The sequence below is a fragment of the Trichomycterus rosablanca genome, chromosome 26 (assembly GCF_030014385.1).
Source record: "Trichomycterus rosablanca isolate fTriRos1 chromosome 26, fTriRos1.hap1, whole genome shotgun sequence".
In the NCBI taxonomy this organism is placed as follows: domain Eukaryota; kingdom Metazoa; phylum Chordata; class Actinopteri; order Siluriformes; family Trichomycteridae; genus Trichomycterus; species Trichomycterus rosablanca.
Window position 1 is genome coordinate 15,168,073 of NC_086013.1, and position 10,028 is coordinate 15,178,100.

Sequence of the window (10,028 nt, forward strand, 5' to 3'; positions counted from 1 at the left end):
GGTGTTTTGGGTACAATTCTCTCATACTGGCCACTGGATATTCAACATGGCACCTCATGGCAAAGAACTCTCTGAGGATGTGAGAAATAGAATTGTTGCTCTCCACAAAGATGGCCTGGGCTATAAGAAGATTGCTAACACCCTGAAACTGAGCTACAGCATGGTGGCCAAGGTCATACAGCGGTTTTCCAGGACAGGTTCCACTCGGAACAGTCTTTGCCAGGGTCGACCAAAGAAGTTGAGTCCACGTGTTCGGCGTCATATCCAGAGGTTGGCTTTAAAAAATAGACACATGAGTGCTGCCAGTATTGCTGCAGAGGTTGAAGACGTGGGAGGTCAGCCTGTCAGTGCTCAGACCATACGCCGCACACTGCATCAACTCGGTCTGCATGGTCGTCATCCCAGAAGGAAGCTGACGCACAAGAAAGCCAGCAAACAGTTTGCTGAAGACAAGCAGTCCAAGAACATGGATTACTGGAATGCCCTGTGGTCTGACAAGACCAAGATCAACTTGTTTGGCTCAGATGGTGTCCAGCATGTGTGGCGGCGCCCTGGTGAGAAGTACCAAGACAACTGTATCTTGCCTACAGTCAAGCATGGTGGTGGTAGCATCATGGTCTTTGGCTGCATGAGTGTTGCTGGCACTGGAGAGCTGCAGTTCATTGAGGGAAACATGAATTCCAACATGTACTGTGACATTCTGAAACAGAGCATGATCCCCTCCCTTCGAAAACTGGGCCTCATGGCAGTTTTCCAACAGGATAACGATCCCAAACACAACCTCCAAGATGACAACTGCCTTGCTGAGGAAGCTGAAGGTAAAGGTGATGGACTAAACCCAATTGAGCACCTGTGGCGCATCCTCAAGTGGAAGGTGGAGGAGTTCAAGGTGTCTAACATCCACCAGCTCTGTGATGTCATCATGGAGAAGTGGAAGAGGATTCCAGTAGCAACCTGTGCAGCTCTGGTGAATTCCATGCCCAGGAGGGTTAAGGCAGTGCTGGATAATAATGGTGGTCACACAAAATATTGACACTTTGGGCACAATTTGGACATGTTCACTGTGGGGTGTACTCACTTATGTTGCCAGCTATTTAGACATTAATGGCTGTGTGTTGAGTTATTTTCAGAAGACAGTAAATCTACACTGCTATACAAGCTGTACACTGACTACTCTAAGTTATATCCAAGTTTTATTTCTATAGTGTTGTCCCATGAAAAGATATAATAAAATATTTGCAGAAATGTGAGGGGTGTACTCACTTTTGTGATACACTGTATATTCAAGAATTAGAAAGGGTGTCCCAATACTTTTGACCATACAGTATATTTTGTAGTGTTGTTTTTCTTCAACCTGTTCAGCTCCAATTTATTCTCCTGAGGAGATGGATGTGCCACGATGACCCTTTGTCACCGCTGGCCCGGGGGAGCCAGACAGCCCCGCCGGGGTTCGGGAGGACGGGGGGAACGAGGCGGGGGGGGGGGGGCGGGGGGTGACCGTTCGAGCAGCTCGGTCGTCTGTCACCTCGTGATGGAGGTTCGATGTGGAGATGTAGCTGTCATACACGTCCAGGGTGACAAATTCACACCAGTTTAGAGCCGGAACCTTTGGGCTATTCCACCGTCCCGCCACCTGACCCCTGTCTCTCATGACGACGCACTGGAACACGGAGAGCTCAGAGCGCTCGTTTGGTTTCTGCTCTGATCTCCGCTGGGGTTGGATTTATTTTTCGGTGTTTTGCCTCCCGTCCGTCATCCTGTCATAACGTCTTCCTGACGTCTTTGTTTTGGCGGCATTTCCGCTGCTGTGGATCAGTGGGTTTAGCCAGGGAACCGTGACCCACTAGGGCAGGGGTATTCAACTAAAATGTAAAGAGGTCCAGTTAGAGAAAATTTCTTGAAGCAAAGGTCCGGAATGTTTAACTATATATATATATATACAGTATATACAGTATATATATATATATATAACATATATATTGATATATATACATAACATATATATTGATATATATATATAACATATATATTGATATATATTATATATGGGTCATTCTATAATTTGGGGTACATTTCACATCACCAAAAAGTACAAAAACAATGTTCTTTCTCAACAGAACAATCAGTGGTTCAAGTTAATATATTCCTTTAGTGTAACATATCCACTAGTTGCAAAGCTTAAACATAATTATTTTTTATTTTATTTAAAAGGGCAAGTAGATGTAGACTACTAGGTAACTTAGTTGACAGGTAACATAGTTGACAATTTCCCTATTTTGACCCATAACTTCAGTGGTAGACCTTGCCTGGCTGATCACGTCATTTCTTGAACATACATTTGAATTAAAATTATAAAAGAAATTGTAACCATAACAATGTATGTAACATAGTTGACGGTCAATTAATATACTCATTGACAATGTCCTATTATAGATAAAATATTTTTAAAATTAAGAGAACATTCACCACAGTTTGTTCAATATGCCCTCCACAGAGAAAAATTATATCATGTAATGCTGGTCACATAGTTTTAGAACAAACCAGTTTTGAGTTGCTGAGTGGAGTTCTGTTAGTAACATAGTTGACAGAACTTTTGCGGACAATAATAAATAAATATATTTAAATTATTTAAAAAATATTATTTTTCTTTAGTATTTAAACTATTGAAATAAATAAAAAAATTGATGTTGTTGGCCTTAATAATTTTATTCATTATTTTAAAACCAAGGCCCCCTCAACTTAAAAAACGGACACAGCAAAAACTGTTCATTTAGGAACATCATGACAAATTTCATGCTAAATGAAGCATAGGATGCACATAATGTTTTTGTGATATTACAACATGTTTTCCATTAATAGGTAAAATATGTCATTTTTAAAGAAAATAGTTAGAACAAATATAATTATTATCATTGGACATGGAATGTACCCCAAATTCTAGAATGACTCATATAAATAGCCTAGTAGTTGTATCAACATCTGCATGTAATCAATAACTGACTGTCAAATCAGATGTCTGTTTGTTTATAAGGATTTTAACGTCGTGTTTTACACTTTGGTTACATCATGACAGGAACGGTAGTTACTCATTACACAAGATTCATCAGGTCACAAGTTTATATCGAACACAGTCATGGACAATTTAGTGTCTCCAATTCACCTCACTTGCATGTCTTTGTACTGTGGGAGGAAACCGGAGCACCTGGAGTAAACCCACGTGAACACAGGGAGAACATGCAAACTCCACACAGAGAGGACCCGGGCCACCCCACCTTATCAAACCTTTCTCTTATCAAATTAAGAGAAAATAAAAATAAATTGTGCTCCAGTGGGAAGTAAGAACAGAAATGAGTCTCTCCATCACGGATTAAATGCTGTATTTTTGCTGTACACGTTTCTTTTTTGGAGAGCGCCATTTGTCTCCTGTCTCACTCGTCTTTTTCTCAACTTTCTCCTGCACAGTCGTCTGTATCTCTCCCTTCGTTTTTTCTACGTTCGCTATCTTTCTTTTTCTTTCCACCGTCTTTCCACATGTAACTCGCCTCTAACTCTCTCATCTGTCTGCACTGTAGAGTCGCAGTGTTTACCGGCTGGAATGCACAGACTTGATTGGCTGAGTGGTGTCACGTGATTGGTCTGTGCCGCTACCGTAAAGACTACAAAAGCTGCGCCGGTTAAAATAGAAGCGCTCCGTCAGGTTTCAAATCATAACTTTCTGTTTTGGCTGTAGGTCCGGGTCCGTATGGGACAGCTTTTGGGTCCGGATCCGGACCGCGGTCCGCCTGTTAGTGACCTCTGCACTAGGGGGTCCCAGAGAGTTACCCTAGGGGCCTCAGCAATAAAATGTATACAATAATTTATTAAGCTTGACACAGCACAGAATACTCAGAGATGTAGGTGCCACACAACTCAAAGTTCTTGAGGACAGAGGTTCTGTACTGACTGGCTTTTACTGTCTAAAAACATGCCAGTAAGTTCATTAGCTGCTGCTTAAGGTGCCACCCAAGCACCCTTCATTGTCATTTAAAAAAAAACAAGCTGGATCAAATTGTTAAAGTCTATTTCATTAAAAATTATAAAATATAAATAATTTATTGTATATATTATAATATATTGTAAATAATTTATCAATACTAAACACTGATGGTGACCTGTCTGGATATTTCCCACCTTTCGCCCAATGAATCAGACCCACCACGACCCTGACCAGGATAAATCAGTAGTAAAACAGACAATGAATGAATTAATGAATTAATTAATTATATAACATTGGGAGGAGGGGGGGTATTTGTATGTTTTTATATTCGTATACATTTCGGCCTAGCTGGTAGAGTGGGTGTGTCACAGCAACAAGGGTTTTGGAGACCTGGGTTCAATCCTAACCATCAGTCCCTGTCTATGGTGCTTTTAATGTGTCACTGTGGTTTTCCTTTGTGTACTGTGGGTTTCTGTCACCTGTAGAAGGTGTCAAATGCAGAAGGTGGATTGACTGCAAGCAGAAACGGTGGTTAGAATGAATCCAATGACATCACTTCTTAGATTTTTATATCAGACTATAGAACGTCATGCATATGGATTAAATTTTTTATTATTATTATTTTATTATTATTATTAATAAGTATTATTATTATTGTTATTATTATTATTATTTTATTATTATTATTATTATTTTATTATTATTATTATTTTATTATGATTGTTAATAATAATAATTATTATTATTGTTATTGTTATTATTGTTATTATTTATAGTATTATTGTTATTATTTATATTATTATTATTTGCATTATTTGCATTATTATTAGTAGTAGTATTAATAGCATCAGGTGGCACAGTAGGTAGCACTGTCGCCTCAAAGCAAGAAGGTCCTGGGTTCCATTCTCCAGCCAGGCGGCCAGGGTCCTTTCTGTGTGGAGTTTGCATGTTCTCCCTGTGTCCATGTGGGTTTCCTCCCAAAGTCCTGCAGTCACATTAATTGGAGCTACTAGACATTGTGAGTGGGTTTGTCTGCCCTATGGTGGACCACCGACCTGTCCGGAGTGTTTCCTCACCCAATGAATCGGACCCACTGTGACCCTGACCGGGATAAAGTGGTAAAACAGACAATGAATGAATGAATAAATAGATAAATATGAATACAAAATGTTTCAGCTGCTGATGTTATTATAATGTATCCCAATATAATCTCACTAACAAAAGACATTTTTATTAATGAATGAATGTTTAAAATGATGCACTTTTGTCAGCACTGCAAAAATATGATGGAGGATAATTTTTTTCCTTTTTTTCTCAAAGGATAAAATATTGAGAGCCACTAATCACTGAGCTTTGTTGTCGGAAGGGTTTCACACCGTCCCGGCGGCTGCTTGTGCCCGGCTGAGTTCGATTACTCATCAATCGAGTCGATTTCGGCCACATGACACCCCTGTGTGGTCATCATTTTTAAAGGAGCGCATTTAGTCGAAGAAAATCCAGGCCGAACGAGATCAATAACTAATTTTCCTGCTGAAATGGACTCTCCATATCTGCGCTCGGATCTGTACGGCCTCCCTGAGCTGCGTTTGTTTTTATTACTCCGGCTGCTTATCCAGGAACTCTTTATTCCACGCTAAAAAGACTGATGGAGGATTCAGAGACTTTATTCTGGTGGAAATCATAACCGCTCTCACATCGTGGAGGAAGTTATCAACGGATTATAGTTCCAATCATCTGCTGGATGATTGATGTGTGCTTGTACGCCGTAACCTGCTCTTCAGGTCTCGGATCCGGCTCGGATACATCGGGCGTGACGGCTCTAATGCACACTACAGGTTCCAATCACATTTCAGGTCTCGGTATCGTCCCTGAGAGATCTGAACCTGTAGCAGAGCCTCGGTAATCTGTTGAAATGCTTATAAAAGTGTGATGAGACTGGCGCCAGAATCCTGTTACATTCCGAAGAACGAGGTCAGAACAGTCACGTTTATTTATTTAGTAGACGCTTTTATCCAGTGTGACTCCAGTGAGGTGGAATATAAAATAATAGGAGATTTTGATATTGTTGGCTTGCACAGCAGTCTCATGCACCAGCCAACAACCATGAAAACCTGAGTTTGTGTCGTAGCGCAGCTACCGGCCTGATCAGGGGCCAAACAGACAATTATGTCGGAATAAAGGAAAGAAAAAGGACGTTTTATTCTTTTACTTCTAATTATTATACAAAGACTTTATATGTGACTGTTTTTAACACCTAAACGGGCGGCACGGTGGCTAAGTGGGTAGCACTGTCGCCTCACAGCAAGAAGGTCCTGAGTTCGATCCCCAGGTGGGGCGGTCCGGGTCCTTTCTGTGTGGAGTTTGCATGTTCTCCCCGTGTCTGTGCGGGTTTCCTCCGGGTGCTCCAGTTTCCTCCCACAGTCCAAAAACATGCAGCCAGGCTAATTGGAGACACTGAATTGTCCTGTAGGTACCCGGCCGCTAGGATGCATAAACCAGTGCATTGTAGGGAGGGTCGTGCCAAATCAATAATGCGGATCACGATCCACCGGCGACCCCTAACGGGAGCAGCCGAGGAAATAAATAGAGAGAGATAACACCTAAACATGGATTGGATTAAATTCTCATTTATTTACTAATTCTTGAATGAAATCTATAGAAGCACATTTGGGTTTAAACAGCAGAAAGCAAAAATCTCCAGTGAAAGAAATTAAGCTTCAGTTAAATGGAGTTTCAATGGAACAGGTTTTAAAATCAACATCAATAAAAAATCAAGACTACTTTTGGATACAATGAAAAAATGTGTCAGATAATGAGCATGAGTTTATCTGGTATGTTATTTATCTTGTTAAATCTAAATTATATAAAACAAGATTGAGAGTGATAAAAAGGAAGCTGGATGGAGAATCACCTGAGTGACTCAGACTGTGAGGTCGAGTGGTGGAGGAATACAGAGAGAGTAGCGCAGTCCTCTGTACATTGTAAAGCTCTTTGTAAGAATCCGTCACTGGTCGGTGTAAATACAGGTATCGGCTTCAGGGTTAAAAAACAAGGTGGCGCAGCAGGATATTCCACTAGCACACCAGCGTTGGGATTCTGAACTGTCTGAGTTCAAATCTCAGCCCTGCTACCGGTCGGCTGGGCGCCCCCTAGCAGGCACAGTCAGCAGTGCCTGCATCAGACGAAATCGGCCACTAATGCCAAGTTCACACTACACGCCATTCCAAGTCGTCAGATCGCTGTACAGTTCACACTACACAACTGGATCTCTTGTAATCAAGTCGGTGTGTATTTCACACTACACTACACCATCTATCACCAACTGGAATCGCAGGCGAGCTTCTCTGTCCTCCCAAACTACGTTCTGTCACGAAAACAAACTTGAGAAGTGACGAGGGGTTTAATGATGCCACGTCCAAAAATGCACATCAACAAGTAGCGAGCGATCAAAGTTTGTGCGCTGTTGTGCAGCGTAAAATCAGGGAGGAAAAATAAATGAATCTGAGTGGATTCGGCTACATGAACAGTATGGATTGTTCTGTAGTGAGTTGGAGGTTAATAAATTATTTTTTTTTTTGTGGAGAACGATAAGGTAAGAAATACTGTAAAACTTGTGTGTGTGTGTCGATGTATTCTGATATAAACTATATTACACCCTTCCCTGTGTTTCCTCTCACCCCGTATCTTGCATTCTCATTGGCTGTTCGACATAGCACTCATTGCCAGTCGGGCAACTCAGATCCAGATATTTGACGAGCTAGAAATCTCGCATCGGATCGAGTTGTTGAGTAGTTCACACATAGCGATTGAGAGCCGATTTTCGATCGCCGAGCGCTCGGTGAGTTGCTCCCGAGCCGGCAAATCTAGCACCGACCAGTCGCCGAGCGAAAATCAGGGCAAAGATCGTGTAGTGTGGACTAGGCATAAGTCTGCTGGTTGGGAAGAGACCAGACTGGAGAGGGGGCGGGTTCTTTGACGCCTGTGCAGAAGTGGAGGAACGCGGGGGTCAGTGCATGACTCTCCGTGCGTGAGACTGACCTCATGTGTGAATCCACTGAAGTCAGAGGGAGTGTGTGTCAGGCGAATATACCCTCCTCGAACTCAATCGGGGTCCCAGAAGCGGTACCTGAACTCCACCAAATCACAGTGAGAGCCATCATCTCCAAACAGAGGACTCTTGGTACACTGTTGAAGCCTGACAGGAAGTCCAGTGTGCTGAAATTTGTCCATAAGCTCAGTGACCACTCATCCAGGTAGACGCAGAAAATCACAGAAAAAGTAGTAGATGTAATGCCATCTGCGAAGTGCCAGCCATGACTCTCAGGCTGGTTGCCAGTTATTCGTACAGAAGCCGGATCATGTACGAGGATAAATACGGGATTGCAGATTTGGCTGATACGTCTGCGAGTAGATGATGGTGTGATTGCATTTTTGGCTGAGACATGAGTATAAAGATGCCAGGTTCTGCCCCGACCATTCACATATACATTACTATGCGGAACAAATCCTACGCCAACCTGGATGCCGTCCTAAAACCTTCCACTTTCATTCACTTTGAATTCGTGAGCGCAGCCTGGCACTGCTATGATAAGTGTTTTCCTCTTGGATTTACGTTAGAGCGCTAAACGGTTGCCAGATGTGCACAGGCGGTGCAGTGGCTTTGGAAACAACCTGCTTCTGTTTTTACTGTTTTAACGTAAGATTGAAGGTAAATAATCTGAAGAGATGAACTCAACATCTTCTTAAACTTCAGATCTTTCATAAATGTCCATAAGTTATCCGACTCTGACCTTTAATTATGTGTGTATCACTGGTAGCTCTTTTTTACCAACTTGGAACTGGTTCCGTTCTGGTTCTTGAACTTGATTTTAGAATAGAATAGAATAGAATAGAATAGAATAGAATAGAATAGAATAGAATAGAATAGAATAGAATAGAATAGAATAGAATAGAATAGAATAGAATAGAATAGAATAGAATAGAATAGAATAGAATAGAATAGAATGCCTTTATTTGTCATATATACATATACAGGTGCACAGTACAACAAAATTCTTTCTTCACATATCCCAGGAGCTGGGGTCAGAGCGCAGGGTCAGCCATCATACGGCGCCCCTGGAGCAGACAGGGTTAAGGACCTTGCTCAAGGGTCCAACAGTGGCTGCGAGGCAGAGCTGGGATTCGAACTCTCAACCTCTCAGTTAATAACCCAAATCTCTACCCACTAGAGCTCCTGAACTGTGCACTTGTGTTCACAACTGGAACCAAAGAGTACAAGGGTTTTAGTGTAAACCATGACGTCATTCCTGGGTGCGTCAAGTTTAGAGATTAGAGAAAGCAACAATGAGTGTAAAGTTTACAATAAAAAATAAAATAAATATAGTTTTAAAATATAAATGTCCATTTTTGTGTGTATATACGAATTCGGACAAACAATGAGGGATCTTCAAAAAGTTTCCGCACTTGTATATTTTGGTTATAAGCGGTGAGGGTGTAGTAGGAGGAGTCGTAGTCTGAGAGACTGAGAGACGCTTATAGTCTGGATTTAGCTCCATCTGATTTCCACCTTTTTGGAAAATTCCTACAGAAGCTTTAAGGGGAAGAAGATTTTCATGTGATGATGATGTGAAAGCAGGGCTGCATTTTTTGCTGACGCCAATAAAAAGTCGGTACGACGCTGGGAAAATGCATCAGAAGGTGATGATGTAGAAAAGTGATGGAGTTTGTTTTTGAAATTCTTAATAAATAGAGTTTTAAAAGTGTGGAAACTTTTTGAAGAACCCTCGTATACATACATGTATTATAAGGCTGCTAGTTTTCTTTTCACTCTTGTACTAAACATCTGCAAATAAAAGCGTTTCACGCACAAAGTCGCCTTCTACGTCTTTTTATCACCAATAGTAGGTTGATGCTTTTCGTATAAAACGAACATCTGTAACAGCAGCACAAACACACACAGGATCTACACACTCCACCATCATGTTAGTATTGTTTACTTCCGTGGTGCAACACCCACTGTTCATGACACATCTCTGGCTTCCAAAAAACTGGT

At 41.5% G+C, this 10,028-nt stretch overlaps 1 protein-coding gene across 1 annotated transcript in view; it reads left to right on the forward strand.

Annotated features, from left to right (window-relative positions):
* Positions 1-10,028, forward strand: part of dcc (DCC netrin 1 receptor) — a 240,103-nt gene that overhangs the window by 122,453 nt on the left and 107,622 nt on the right. The window lies entirely within an intron of this gene.